Genomic DNA, 12,798 nt, shown 5'->3' on the forward strand with positions numbered 1-12,798 from the left:
GGGTGAGGATCGAACTCACGACCTTAAGATTATGAGACTTACGCGCTGCCTACTGCGCTACCGAGGCACGGGTGCACCGCTTGTCCTGGAAACTGGGTAAACACCTTACCCAATATTAGACGTAGAGACACTGTACTTCCTGGATAACGTGTTCTGTTGCTACACGTGCACTGCCGGCCCAGTTGATTGCGGTGCTGCTGCAGCTGTTGCAACGATAGGCAGCACTCCTTGTCGTTGAAGTTCAGTGCCTCGGAGGCACCCGGACCCAGCAACTTGTGAGGCCAGGCCGACGCTAGTCTGTAGAACATGATGCGAGCGTCCTAGTGGGGACCCGCGAGTGCTGCGTTCTCGGTCCTTCTCAAGGGAAATCCAGCTACACATTCTTGTGGATCGTGCATCTCAAGCGCTCAAGCCACGCGGCAGCATTATCGCGGGAAAAGCAAAATGATGCATCGGCCGGGAATCGAACCCGGGCCGCCCGCGTGGCAGGCGAGCATTCTACCACTGAACCACCGATGCTCGGGCCAGCGGTAACTTGACGCTGCTTGCCGAGCAGATGTCTCAAGGGAAAGTGGGACTGCCGTCAAGCGCCGTAGCATTCTGTGGAAAAGATGCTGCAGACGCTGAATCCTGCACTGCACTGCTCTGCTTAAAAATGCCGCCAGAACGCGGTCCTCTGCGTACTCTTGCGTTGCCGGCGCCCAACTCTTGCCAAAGGATGCGAAATGTGCGCGGATACGCTGTCCGAATGCGTCTGGATGTGCTCCCCTAGCCTGCCTCGAAATGCGCCTGCCAGGTACGATCACCTTCGGCCGCTGCCGACTGGCGGGAAGCCGACACAGCGCGGACGCGCGGCGCTCGCTTGTGCGGTGGTGGTGTAATGGTCAGCATAGTTGCGTTCCAAGCAGTTGATCCGGGTTCGATTCCCGGCCACCGCAGCAGGCTTTTAATTTCGCGTATGAGTACTTTTGCCACGCGCTCTTAAATTATTGTTTTTTCGCCCTCTTACTCGCTGCATACCAGCCCTTAGTGTGTCTCGACTTGTCTCGACTTTGCTCGGCTGACGCGAGAGCTGACGCTCTCAAATCGGCCTATATCAAAACGACAAGCACGAGAAACGACTGAGAGAGGTAAGGAGAGGCGAGGCGATGGACACACAGCACGCCCCCTTCATTTCACGGTGGCGTCTCCCTGACCGAATCGGGCTGTAGCTCCGAAAAGAAAGGAGAAACAAAAATAGGAAGTAAAAGTGCCAATAGCGCCCTGTGTTCCCATGCGCTCACCCGCCCAAGTACTGACAAAGGCCAAAGTTGTTACGCATCGGCAATCGGACATTTTCTTTCATTTTCTCTTTATCGGTTGAGAACCAGTGTATTCAAGATATTATGGCCATTGCCGAGTGAATGCTGTAGCGCTCCCCGACGAGTCGGGTTCGGATCCTCTATCAACTTCCACGCAGGGTGATGATCTTTTGGTCACCACACTCGCCAGCTGAAATCGGCGCCGCCTTTTCGTAGTAGGAAAAGAGTAGTGGCCCGTGGGGGGATCGAACCCACGACCTTCGCGTTATTAGCACGACGCTCTAACCAACTGAGCTAACGGGCCTCGGCAGATGCAGTTGCTCAGCCCTACGCTGGAAACAGGTGGCATGAAGCCGCACACCATTTCTATGGTCGTCGTGTGTCTGCTTCCCTAGTCTATATTCTGCTGACGGTCACGAAACAGTAGCTATATTGCGAGCAGGACGGGAAACGGCCGCTCGGACAGCTCAAACTTGTCACGATTCGTGTGGAAAAAATTCCGTTCCGGTACCGGGAATCGAACCCGGGCCTCCTGGGTGAAAGCCAGGTATCCTAGCCACTAGACCACACCGGATGTGGCCGTTTCGTTCGACCGTTCGTACGGTCGCTTGTCGCATTTCGTGTCGAGTGCCGCGTCGGCGCCCCCCTCTCTTTGCGAGCATCTGTGCACATACTGACTGGCAAGGCGCGCACCTCAAACGTCGCAGAGCAATGCTTTTGGCTTCATGCTCTGCTGGGAGAAGAGGAAAAGGGAAGCTGTAAGTAGCAATAACAGGAAGTAAACATTTTCCCGCTGAAGCGTTGAAACGCTGTGGATAACAAACAAGAAATACGTTGGCGCCCTAGCAACAGCACCACCATGTCACAGAAAATTAAATGCCCCGGGTGAGGATCGAACTCACGACCTTAAGATTATGAGACTTACGCGCTGCCTACTGCGCTACCGAGGCACGGGTGCACCGCTTGTCCTGGAAACTGGGTAAACACCTTACCCAATATTAGACGTAGAGACACTGTACTTCCTGGATAACGTGTTCTGTTGCTACACGTGCACTGCCGGCCCAGTTGATTGCGGTGCTGCTGCAGCTGTTGCAACGATAGGCAGCACTCCTTGTCGTTGAAGTTCAGTGCCTCGGAGGCACCCGGACCCAGCAACTTGTGAGGCCAGGCCGACGCTAGTCTGTAGAACATGATGCGAGCGTCCTAGTGGGGACCCGCGAGTGCTGCGTTCTCGGTCCTTCTCAAGGGAAATCCAGCTACACATTCTTGTGGATCGTGCATCTCAAGCGCTCAAGCCACGCGGCAGCATTATCGCGGGAAAAGCAAAATGATGCATCGGCCGGGAATCGAACCCGGGCCCGCCCGCGTGGCAGGCGAGCATTCTACCACTGAACCACCGATGCTCGGGCCAGCGGTAACTTGACGCTGCTTGCCGAGCAGATGTCTCAAGGGAAAGTGGGACTGCCGTCAAGCGCCGTAGCATTCTGTGGAAAAGATGCTGCAGACGCTGAATCCTGCACTGCACTGCTCTGCTTAAAAATGCCGCCAGAACGCGGTCCTCTGCGTACTCTTGCGTTGCCGGCGCCCAACTCTTGCCAAAGGATGCGAAATGTGCGCGGATACGCTGTCCGAATGCGTCTGGATGTGCTCCCCTAGCCTGCCTCGAAATGCGCCTGCCAGGTACGATCACCTTCGGCCGCTGCCGACTGGCGGGAAGCCGACACAGCGCGGACGCGCGGCGCTCGCTTGTGCGGTGGTGGTGTAATGGTCAGCATAGTTGCGTTCCAAGCAGTTGATCCGGGTTCGATTCCCGGCCACCGCAGCAGGCTTTTAATTTCGCGTATGAGTACTTTTGCCACGCGCTCTTAAATTATTGTTTTTTCGCCCTCTTACTCGCTGCATACCAGCCCTTAGTGTGTCTCGACTTGTCTCGACTTTGCTCGGCTGACGCGAGAGCTGACGCTCTCAAATCGGCCTATATCAAAACGACAAGCACGAGAAACGACTGAGAGAGGTAAGGAGAGGCGAGGCGATGGACACACAGCACGCCCCCTTCATTTCACGGTGGCGTCTCCCTGACCGAATCGGGCTGTAGCTCCGAAAAGAAAGGAGAAACAAAAATAGGAAGTAAAAGTGCCAATAGCGCCCTGTGTTCCCATGCGCTCACCCGCCCAAGTACTGACAAGGGCCAAAGTTGTTACGCATCGGCAATCGGACATTTTCTTTCATTTTCTCTTTATCGGTTGAGAACCAGTGTATTCAAGATATTATGGCCATTGCCGAGTGAATGCTGTAGCGCTCCCCGACGAGTCGGGTTCGGATCCTCTATCAACTTCCACGCAGGGTGATGATCTTTTGGTCACCACACTCGCCAGCTGAAATCGGCGCCGCCTTTTCGTAGTAGGAAAAGAGTAGTGGCCCGTGGGGGGATCGAACCCACGACCTTCGCGTTATTAGCACGACGCTCTAACCAACTGAGCTAACGGGCCTCGGCAGATGCAGTTGCTCAGCCCTACGCTGGAAACAGGTGGCATGAAGCCGCACACCATTTCTATGGTCGTCGTGTGTCTGCTTCCCTAGTCTATATTCTGCTGACGGTCACGAAACAGTAGCTATATTGCGAGCAGGACGGGAAACGGCCGCTCGGACAGCTCAAACTTGTCACGATTCGTGTGGAAAAAATTCCGTTCCGGTACCGGGAATCGAACCCGGGCCTCCTGGGTGAAAGCCAGGTATCCTAGCCACTAGACCACACCGGATGTGGCCGTTTCGTTCGACCGTTCGTACGGTCGCTTGTCGCATTTCGTGTCGAGTGCCGCGTCGGCGCCCCCCTCTCTTTGCGAGCATCTGTGCACATACTGACTGGCAAGGCGCGCACCTCAAACGTCGCAGAGCAATGCTTTTGGCTTCATGCTCTGCTGGGAGAAGAGGAAAAGGGAAGCTGTAAGTAGCAATAACAGGAAGTAAACATTTTCCCGCTGAAGCGTTGAAACGCTGTGGATAACAAACAAGAAATACGTTGGCGCCCTAGCAACAGCACCACCATGTCACAGAAAATTAAATGCCCCGGGTGAGGATCGAACTCACGACCTTAAGATTATGAGACTTACGCGCTGCCTACTGCGCTACCGAGGCACGGGTGCACCGCTTGTCCTGGAAACTGGGTAAACACCTTACCCAATATTAGACGTAGAGACACTGTACTTCCTGGATAACGTGTTCTGTTGCTACACGTGCACTGCCGGCCCAGTTGATTGCGGTGCTGCTGCAGCTGTTGCAACGATAGGCAGCACTCCTTGTCGTTGAAGTTCAGTGCCTCGGAGGCACCCGGACCCAGCAACTTGTGAGGCCAGGCCGACGCTAGTCTGTAGAACATGATGCGAGCGTCCTAGTGGGGACCCGCGAGTGCTGCGTTCTCGGTCCTTCTCAAGGGAAATCCAGCTACACATTCTTGTGGATCGTGCATCTCAAGCGCTCAAGCCACGCGGCAGCATTATCGCGGGAAAAGCAAAATGATGCATCGGCCGGGAATCGAACCCGGGCCGCCCGCGTGGCAGGCGAGCATTCTACCACTGAACCACCGATGCTCGGGCCAGCGGTAACTTGACGCTGCTTGCCGAGCAGATGTCTCAAGGGAAAGTGGGACTGCCGTCAAGCGCCGTAGCATTCTGTGGAAAAGATGCTGCAGACGCTGAATCCTGCACTGCACTGCTCTGCTTAAAAATGCCGCCAGAACGCGGTCCTCTGCGTACTCTTGCGTTGCCGGCGCCCAACTCTTGCCAAAGGATGCGAAATGTGCGCGGATACGCTGTCCGAATGCGTCTGGATGTGCTCCCCTAGCCTGCCTCGAAATGCGCCTGCCAGGTACGATCACCTTCGGCCGCTGCCGACTGGCGGGAAGCCGACACAGCGCGGACGCGCGGCGCTCGCTTGTGCGGTGGTGGTGTAATGGTCAGCATAGTTGCGTTCCAAGCAGTTGATCCGGGTTCGATTCCCGGCCACCGCAGCAGGCTTTTAATTTCGCGTATGAGTACTTTTGCCACGCGCTCTTAAATTATTGTTTTTTCGCCCTCTTACTCGCTGCATACCAGCCCTTAGTGTGTCTCGACTTGTCTTTGCTCGGCTGACGCGAGAGCTGACGCTCTCAAATCGGCCTATATCAAAACGACAAGCACGAGAAACGACTGAGAGAGGTAAGGAGAGGCGAGGCGATGGACACACAGCACGCCCCCTTCATTTCACGGTGGCGTCTCCCTGACCGAATCGGGCTGTAGCTCCGAAAAGAAAGGAGAAACAAAAAATAGGAAGTAAAAGTGCCAATAGCGCCCCTGTGTTTCCCATGCGCTCACCCGCCCAAGTACTGACAAGGCCAAAGTTGTTACGCATCGGCAATCGGACATTTTCTTTCATTTTCTCTTTATCGGTTGAGAACCAGTGTATTCAAGATATTATGGCCATTGCCGAGTGAATGCTGTAGCGCTCCCCGACGAGTCGGGTTCGGATCCTCTATCAACTTCCACGCAGGGTGATGATCTTTTGGTCACCACACTCGCCAGCTGAAATCGGCGCCGCCTTTTCGTAGTAGGAAAAGAGTAGTGGCCCGTGGGGGGATCGAACCCACGACCTTCGCGTTATTAGCACGACGCTCTAACCAACTGAGCTAACGGGCCTCGGCAGATGCAGTTGCTCAGCCCTACGCTGGAAACAGGTGGCATGAAGCCGCACACCATTTCTATGGTCGTCGTGTGTCTGCTTCCCTAGTCTATATTCTGCTGACGGTCACGAAACAGTAGCTATATTGCGAGCAGGACGGGAAACGGCCGCTCGGACAGCTCAAACTTGTCACGATTCGTGTGGAAAAAATTCCGTTCCGGTACCGGGAATCGAACCCGGGCCTCCTGGGTGAAAGCCAGGTATCCTAGCCACTAGACCACACCGGATGTGGCCGTTTCGTTCGACCGTTCGTACGGTCGCTTGTCGCATTTCGTGTCGAGTGCCGCGTCGGCGCCCCCCTCTCTTTGCGAGCATCTGTGCACATACTGACTGGCAAGGCGCGCACCTCAAACGTCGCAGAGCAATGCTTTTGGCTTCATGCTCTGCTGGGAGAAGAGGAAAAGGGAAGCTGTAAGTAGCAATAACAGGAAGTAAACATTTTCCCGCTGAAGCGTTGAAACGCTGTGGATAACAAACAAGAAATACGTTGGCGCCCTAGCAACAGCACCACCATGTCACAGAAAATTAAATGCCCCGGGTGAGGATCGAACTCACGACCTTAAGATTATGAGACTTACGCGCTGCCTACTGCGCTACCGAGGCACGGGTGCACCGCTTGTCCTGGAAACTGGGTAAACACCTTACCCAATATTAGACGTAGAGACACTGTACTTCCTGGATAACGTGTTCTGTTGCTACACGTGCACTGCCGGCCCAGTTGATTGCGGTGCTGCTGCAGCTGTTGCAACGATAGGCAGCACTCCTTGTCGTTGAAGTTCAGTGCCTCGGAGGCACCCGGACCCAGCAACTTGTGAGGCCAGGCCGACGCTAGTCTGTAGAACATGATGCGAGCGTCCTAGTGGGGACCCGCGAGTGCTGCGTTCTCGGTCCTTCTCAAGGGAAATCCAGCTACACATTCTTGTGGATCGTGCATCTCAAGCGCTCAAGCCACGCGGCAGCATTATCGCGGGAAAAGCAAAATGATGCATCGGCCGGGAATCGAACCCGGGCCGCCCGCGTGGCAGGCGAGCATTCTACCACTGAACCACCGATGCTCGGGCCAGCGGTAACTTGACGCTGCTTGCCGAGCAGATGTCTCAAGGGAAAGTGGGACTGCCGTCAAGCGCCGTAGCATTCTGTGGAAAAGATGCTGCAGACGCTGAATCCTGCACTGCACTGCTCTGCTTAAAAATGCCGCCAGAACGCGGTCCTCTGCGTACTCTTGCGTTGCCGGCGCCCAACTCTTGCCAAAGGATGCGAAATGTGCGCGGATACGCTGTCCGAATGCGTCTGGATGTGCTCCCCTAGCCTGCCTCGAAATGCGCCTGCCAGGTACGATCACCTTCGGCCGCTGCCGACTGGCGGGAAGCCGACACAGCGCGGACGCGCGGCGCTCGCTTGTGCGGTGGTGGTGTAATGGTCAGCATAGTTGCGTTCCAAGCAGTTGATCCGGGTTCGATTCCCGGCCACCGCAGCAGGCTTTTAATTTCGCGTATGAGTACTTTTGCCACGCGCTCTTAAATTATTGTTTTTTCGCCCTCTTACTCGCTGCATACCAGCCCTTAGTGTGTCTCGACTTGTCTCGACTTTGCTCGGCTGACGCGAGAGCTGACGCTCTCAAATCGGCCTATATCAAAACGACAAGCACGAGAAACGACTGAGAGAGGTAAGGAGAGGCGAGGCGATGGACACACAGCACGCCCCCTTCATTTCACGGTGGCGTCTCCCTGACCGAATCGGGCTGTAGCTCCGAAAAGAAAGGAGAAACAAAAATAGGAAGTAAAAGTGCCAATAGCGCCCTGTGTTCCCATGCGCTCACCCCGCCCAAGTACTGACAAGGGCCAAAGTTGTTACGCATCGGCAATCGGACATTTTCTTTCATTTTCTCTTTATCGGTTGAGAACCAGTGTATTCAAGATATTATGGCCATTGCCGAGTGAATGCTGTAGCGCTCCCCGACGAGTCGGGTTCGGATCCTCTATCAACTTCCACGCAGGGTGATGATCTTTTGGTCACCACACTCGCCAGCTGAAATCGGCGCCGCCTTTTCGTAGTAGGAAAAGAGTAGTGGCCCGTGGGGGGATCGAACCCACGACCTTCGCGTTATTAGCACGACGCTCTAACCAACTGAGCTAACGGGCCTCGGCAGATGCAGTTGCTCAGCCCTACGCTGGAAACAGGTGGCATGAAGCCGCACACCATTTCTATGGTCGTCGTGTGTCTGCTTCCCTAGTCTATATTCTGCTGACGGTCACGAAACAGTAGCTATATTGCGAGCAGGACGGGAAACGGCCGCTCGGACAGCTCAAACTTGTCACGATTCGTGTGGAAAAAATTCCGTTCCGGTACCGGGAATCGAACCCGGGCCTCCTGGGTGAAAGCCAGGTATCCTAGCCACTAGACCACACCGGATGTGGGCCGTTTCGTTCGACCGTTCGTACGGTCGCTTGTCGCATTTCGTGTCGAGTGCCGCGTCGGCGCCCCCCTCTCTTTGCGAGCATCTGTGCACATACTGACTGGCAAGGCGCGCACCTCAAACGTCGCAGAGCAATGCTTTTGGCTTCATGCTCTGCTGGGAGAAGAGGAAAAGGGAAGCTGTAAGTAGCAATAACAGGAAGTAAACATTTTCCCGCTGAAGCGTTGAAACGCTGTGGATAACAAACAAGAAATACGTTGGCGCCCTAGCAACAGCACCACCATGTCACAGAAAATTAAATGCCCCGGGTGAGGATCGAACTCACGACCTTAAGATTGTGAGACTTACGCGCTGCCTACTGCGCTACCGAGGCACGGGTGCACCGCTTGTCCTGGAAACTGGGTAAACACCTTACCCAATATTAGACGTAGAGACACTGTACTTCCTGGATAACGTGTTCTGTTGCTACACGTGCACTGCCGGCCCAGTTGATTGCGGTGCTGCTGCAGCTGTTGCAACGATAGGCAGCACTCCTTGTCGTTGAAGTTCAGTGCCTCGGAGGCACCCGGACCCAGCAACTTGTGAGGCCAGGCCGACGCTAGTCTGTAGAACATGATGCGAGCGTCCTAGTGGGGACCCGCGAGTGCTGCGTTCTCGGTCCTTCTCAAGGGAAATCCAGCTACACATTCTTGTGGATCGTGCATCTCAAGCGCTCAAGCCACGCGGCAGCATTATCGCGGGAAAAGCAAAATGATGCATCGGCCGGGAATCGAACCCGGGCCGCCCCGCGTGGCAGGCGAGCATTCTACCACTGAACCACCGATGCTCGGGCCAGCGGTAACTTGACGCTGCTTGCCGAGCAGATGTCTCAAGGGAAAGTGGGACTGCCGTCAAGCGCCGTAGCATTCTGTGGAAAAGATGCTGCAGACGCTGAATCCTGCACTGCACTGCTCTGCTTAAAAATGCCGCCAGAACGCGGTCCTCTGCGTACTCTTGCGTTGCCGGCGCCCAACTCTTGCCAAAGGATGCGAAATGTGCGCGGATACGCTGTCCGAATGCGTCTGGATGTGCTCCCCTAGCCTGCCTCGAAATGCGCCTGCCAGGTACGATCACCTTCGGCCGCTGCCGACTGGCGGGAAGCCGACACAGCGCGGACGCGCGGCGCTCGCTTGTGCGGTGGTGGTGTAATGGTCAGCATAGTTGCGTTCCAAGCAGTTGATCCGGGTTCGATTCCCGGCCACCGCAGCAGGCTTTTAATTTCGCGTATGAGTACTTTTGCCACGCGCTCTTAAATTATTGTTTTTTCGCCCTCTTACTCGCTGCATACCAGCCCTTAGTGTGTCTCGACTTGTCTCGACTTTGCTCGGCTGACGCGAGAGCTGACGCTCTCAAATCGGCCTATATCAAAACGACAAGCACGAGAAACGACTGAGAGAGGTAAGGAGAGGCGAGGCGATGGACACACAGCACGCCCCCTTCATTTCACGGTGGCGTCTCCCTGACCGAATCGGGCTGTAGCTCCGAAAAGAAAGGAGAAACAAAAATAGGAAGTAAAAGTGCCAATAGCGCCCTGTGTTCCCATGCGCTCACCCGCCCAAGTACTGACAAGGGCCAAAGTTGTTACGCATCGGCAATCGGACATTTTCTTTCATTTTCTCTTTATCGGTTGAGAACCAGTGTATTCAAGATATTATGGCCATTGCCGAGTGAATGCTGTAGCGCTCCCCGACGAGTCGGGTTCGGATCCTCTATCAACTTCCACGCAGGGTGATGATCTTTTGGTCACCACACTCGCCAGCTGAAATCGGCGCCGCCTTTTCGTAGTAGGAAAAGAGTAGTGGCCCGTGGGGGGATCGAACCCACGACCTTCGCGTTATTAGCACGACGCTCTAACCAACTGAGCTAACGGGCCTCGGCAGATGCAGTTGCTCAGCCCTACGCTGGAAACAGGTGGCATGAAGCCGCACACCATTTCTATGGTCGTCGTGTGTCTGCTTCCCTAGTCTATATTCTGCTGACGGTCACGAAACAGTAGCTATATTGCGAGCAGGACGGGAAACGGCCGCTCGGACAGCTCAAACTTGTCACGATTCGTGTGGAAAAAATTCCGTTCCGGTACCGGGAATCGAACCCGGGCCTCCTGGGTGAAAGCCAGGTATCCTAGCCACTAGACCACACCGGATGTGGCCGTTTCGTTCGACCGTTCGTACGGTCGCTTGTCGCATTTCGTGTCGAGTGCCGCGTCGGCGCCCCCCTCTCTTTGCGAGCATCTGTGCACATACTGACTGGCAAGGCGCGCACCTCAAACGTCGCAGAGCAATGCTTTTGGCTTCATGCTCTGCTGGGAGAAGAGGAAAAGGGAAGCTGTAAGTAGCAATAACAGGAAGTAAACATTTTCCCGCTGAAGCGTTGAAACGCTGTGGATAACAAACAAGAAATACGTTGGCGCCCTAGCAACAGCACCACCATGTCACAGAAAATTAAATGCCCCGGGTGAGGATCGAACTCACGACCTTAAGATTATGAGACTTACGCGCTGCCTACTGCGCTACCGAGGCACGGGTGCACCGCTTGTCCTGGAAACTGGGTAAACACCTTACCCAATATTAGACGTAGAGACACTGTACTTCCTGGATAACGTGTTCTGTTGCTACACGTGCACTGCCGGCCCAGTTGATTGCGGTGCTGCTGCAGCTGTTGCAACGATAGGCAGCACTCCTTGTCGTTGAAGTTCAGTGCCTCGGAGGCACCCGGACCCAGCAACTTGTGAGGCCAGGCCGACGCTAGTCTGTAGAACATGATGCGAGCGTCCTAGTGGGGACCCGCGAGTGCTGCGTTCTCGGTCCTTCTCAAGGGAAATCCAGCTACACATTCTTGTGGATCGTGCATCTCAAGCGCTCAAGCCACGCGGCAGCATTATCGCGGGAAAAGCAAAATGATGCATCGGCCGGGAATCGAACCCGGGCCGCCCGCGTGGCAGGCGAGCATTCTACCACTGAACCACCGATGCTCGGGCCAGCGGTAACTTGACGCTGCTTGCCGAGCAGATGTCTCAAGGGAAAGTGGGACTGCCGTCAAGCGCCGTAGCATTCTGTGGAAAAGATGCTGCAGACGCTGAATCCTGCACTGCACTGCTCTGCTTAAAAATGCCGCCAGAACGCGGTCCTCTGCGTACTCTTGCGTTGCCGGCGCCCAACTCTTGCCAAAGGATGCGAAATGTGCGCGGATACGCTGTCCGAATGCGTCTGGATGTGCTCCCCTAGCCTGCCTCGAAATGCGCCTGCCAGGTACGATCACCTTCGGCCGCTGCCGACTGGCGGGAAGCCGACACAGCGCGGACGCGCGGCGCTCGCTTGTGCGGTGGTGGTGTAATGGTCAGCATAGTTGCGTTCCAAGCAGTTGATCCGGGTTCGATTCCCGGCCACCGCAGCAGGCTTTTAATTTCGCGTATGAGTACTTTTGCCACGCGCTCTTAAATTATTGTTTTTTCGCCCTCTTACTCGCTGCATACCAGCCCTTAGTGTGTCTCGACTTGTCTCGACTTTGCTCGGCTGACGCGAGAGCTGACGCTCTCAAATCGGCCTATATCAAAACGACAAGCACGAGAAACGACTGAGAGAGGTAAGGAGAGGCGAGGCGATGGACACACAGCACGCCCCCTTCATTTCACGGTGGCGTCTCCCTGACCGAATCGGGCTGTAGCTCCGAAAAGAAAGGAGAAACAAAAATAGGAAGTAAAAGTGCCAATAGCGCCCTGTGTTCCCATGCGCTCACCCGCCCAAGTACTGACAAAGGCCAAAGTTGTTACGCATCGGCAATCGGACATTTTCTTTCATTTTCTCTTTATCGGTTGAGAACCAGTGTATTCAAGATATTATGGCCATTGCCGAGTGAATGCTGTAGCGCTCCCCGACGAGTCGGGTTCGGATCCTCTATCAACTTCCACGCAGGGTGATGATCTTTTGGTCACCACACTCGCCAGCTGAAATCGGCGCCGCCTTTTCGTAGTAGGAAAAGAGTAGTGGCCCGTGGGGGGATCGAACCCACGACCTTCGCGTTATTAGCACGACGCTCTAACCAACTGAGCTAACGGGCCTCGGCAGATGCAGTTGCTCAGCCCTACGCTGGAAACAGGTGGCATGAAGCCGCACACCATTTCTATGGTCGTCGTGTGTCTGCTTCCCTAGTCTATATTCTGCTGACGGTCACGAAACAGTAGCTATATTGCGAGCAGGACGGGAAACGGCCGCTCGGACAGCTCAAACTTGTCACGATTCGTGTGGAAAAAATTCCGTTCCGGTACCGGGAATCGAACCCGGGCCTCCTGGGTGAAAGCCAGGTATCCTAGCCACTAGACCACACCGGATG

The 12,798-nt window shown here is 55.1% G+C and overlaps 29 non-coding genes across 29 annotated transcripts; 6 read left to right on the top strand and 23 right to left on the bottom strand.

Moving 5' to 3' along the window:
* Window positions 1-448: 448 nt before the first annotated feature.
* Trnag-gcc lies at window positions 449-519 on the bottom strand. Its single transcript has one exon. It is a non-coding gene; the product is annotated as a tRNA-Gly (tRNA).
* Window positions 520-866: 347 nt separating this feature from the next.
* Trnag-ucc lies at window positions 867-938 on the top strand. The gene has a single exon. It is a non-coding gene; the product is annotated as a tRNA-Gly (tRNA).
* A 593-nt stretch (window positions 939-1,531) lies between these two features.
* Trnai-aau lies at window positions 1,532-1,605 on the bottom strand. The gene has a single exon. It is a non-coding gene; the product is annotated as a tRNA-Ile (tRNA).
* Window positions 1,606-1,803: 198 nt separating this feature from the next.
* Window positions 1,804-1,875, bottom strand: Trnae-uuc. Its single transcript has one exon. It is a non-coding gene; the product is annotated as a tRNA-Glu (tRNA).
* A 303-nt stretch (window positions 1,876-2,178) lies between these two features.
* Window positions 2,179-2,251, bottom strand: Trnam-cau. Its single transcript has one exon. It is a non-coding gene; the product is annotated as a tRNA-Met (tRNA).
* Window positions 2,252-2,632: 381 nt separating this feature from the next.
* Trnag-gcc lies at window positions 2,633-2,704 on the bottom strand. Its single transcript has one exon. It is a non-coding gene; the product is annotated as a tRNA-Gly (tRNA).
* Window positions 2,705-3,051: 347 nt separating this feature from the next.
* Trnag-ucc lies at window positions 3,052-3,123 on the top strand. Its single transcript has one exon. It is a non-coding gene; the product is annotated as a tRNA-Gly (tRNA).
* A 593-nt stretch (window positions 3,124-3,716) lies between these two features.
* On the bottom strand, window positions 3,717-3,790 carry Trnai-aau. Its single transcript has one exon. It is a non-coding gene; the product is annotated as a tRNA-Ile (tRNA).
* Window positions 3,791-3,988: 198 nt separating this feature from the next.
* On the bottom strand, window positions 3,989-4,060 carry Trnae-uuc. The gene has a single exon. It is a non-coding gene; the product is annotated as a tRNA-Glu (tRNA).
* Window positions 4,061-4,363: 303 nt separating this feature from the next.
* Trnam-cau lies at window positions 4,364-4,436 on the bottom strand. The gene has a single exon. It is a non-coding gene; the product is annotated as a tRNA-Met (tRNA).
* Window positions 4,437-4,817: 381 nt separating this feature from the next.
* Trnag-gcc lies at window positions 4,818-4,888 on the bottom strand. The gene has a single exon. It is a non-coding gene; the product is annotated as a tRNA-Gly (tRNA).
* A 347-nt stretch (window positions 4,889-5,235) lies between these two features.
* On the top strand, window positions 5,236-5,307 carry Trnag-ucc. The gene has a single exon. It is a non-coding gene; the product is annotated as a tRNA-Gly (tRNA).
* A 590-nt stretch (window positions 5,308-5,897) lies between these two features.
* On the bottom strand, window positions 5,898-5,971 carry Trnai-aau. Its single transcript has one exon. It is a non-coding gene; the product is annotated as a tRNA-Ile (tRNA).
* A 198-nt stretch (window positions 5,972-6,169) lies between these two features.
* On the bottom strand, window positions 6,170-6,241 carry Trnae-uuc. The gene has a single exon. It is a non-coding gene; the product is annotated as a tRNA-Glu (tRNA).
* A 303-nt stretch (window positions 6,242-6,544) lies between these two features.
* On the bottom strand, window positions 6,545-6,617 carry Trnam-cau. Its single transcript has one exon. It is a non-coding gene; the product is annotated as a tRNA-Met (tRNA).
* A 381-nt stretch (window positions 6,618-6,998) lies between these two features.
* Trnag-gcc lies at window positions 6,999-7,069 on the bottom strand. Its single transcript has one exon. It is a non-coding gene; the product is annotated as a tRNA-Gly (tRNA).
* Window positions 7,070-7,416: 347 nt separating this feature from the next.
* Window positions 7,417-7,488, top strand: Trnag-ucc. The gene has a single exon. It is a non-coding gene; the product is annotated as a tRNA-Gly (tRNA).
* A 594-nt stretch (window positions 7,489-8,082) lies between these two features.
* Window positions 8,083-8,156, bottom strand: Trnai-aau. The gene has a single exon. It is a non-coding gene; the product is annotated as a tRNA-Ile (tRNA).
* Window positions 8,157-8,354: 198 nt separating this feature from the next.
* Trnae-uuc lies at window positions 8,355-8,426 on the bottom strand. The gene has a single exon. It is a non-coding gene; the product is annotated as a tRNA-Glu (tRNA).
* A 304-nt stretch (window positions 8,427-8,730) lies between these two features.
* Window positions 8,731-8,803, bottom strand: Trnav-cac. The gene has a single exon. It is a non-coding gene; the product is annotated as a tRNA-Val (tRNA).
* A 381-nt stretch (window positions 8,804-9,184) lies between these two features.
* On the bottom strand, window positions 9,185-9,256 carry Trnag-gcc. Its single transcript has one exon. It is a non-coding gene; the product is annotated as a tRNA-Gly (tRNA).
* Window positions 9,257-9,603: 347 nt separating this feature from the next.
* Trnag-ucc lies at window positions 9,604-9,675 on the top strand. Its single transcript has one exon. It is a non-coding gene; the product is annotated as a tRNA-Gly (tRNA).
* Window positions 9,676-10,268: 593 nt separating this feature from the next.
* Trnai-aau lies at window positions 10,269-10,342 on the bottom strand. The gene has a single exon. It is a non-coding gene; the product is annotated as a tRNA-Ile (tRNA).
* Window positions 10,343-10,540: 198 nt separating this feature from the next.
* Trnae-uuc lies at window positions 10,541-10,612 on the bottom strand. The gene has a single exon. It is a non-coding gene; the product is annotated as a tRNA-Glu (tRNA).
* A 303-nt stretch (window positions 10,613-10,915) lies between these two features.
* Window positions 10,916-10,988, bottom strand: Trnam-cau. The gene has a single exon. It is a non-coding gene; the product is annotated as a tRNA-Met (tRNA).
* Window positions 10,989-11,369: 381 nt separating this feature from the next.
* Window positions 11,370-11,440, bottom strand: Trnag-gcc. Its single transcript has one exon. It is a non-coding gene; the product is annotated as a tRNA-Gly (tRNA).
* A 347-nt stretch (window positions 11,441-11,787) lies between these two features.
* Window positions 11,788-11,859, top strand: Trnag-ucc. The gene has a single exon. It is a non-coding gene; the product is annotated as a tRNA-Gly (tRNA).
* Window positions 11,860-12,452: 593 nt separating this feature from the next.
* On the bottom strand, window positions 12,453-12,526 carry Trnai-aau. Its single transcript has one exon. It is a non-coding gene; the product is annotated as a tRNA-Ile (tRNA).
* A 198-nt stretch (window positions 12,527-12,724) lies between these two features.
* Window positions 12,725-12,796, bottom strand: Trnae-uuc. Its single transcript has one exon. It is a non-coding gene; the product is annotated as a tRNA-Glu (tRNA).
* Window positions 12,797-12,798: the final 2 nt, after the last annotated feature.

The sequence above is a fragment of the Schistocerca piceifrons genome, unplaced genomic scaffold, assembly GCF_021461385.2.
Source record: "Schistocerca piceifrons isolate TAMUIC-IGC-003096 unplaced genomic scaffold, iqSchPice1.1 HiC_scaffold_544, whole genome shotgun sequence".
Taxonomy (NCBI): Eukaryota; Metazoa; Arthropoda; class Insecta; order Orthoptera; family Acrididae; genus Schistocerca; species Schistocerca piceifrons.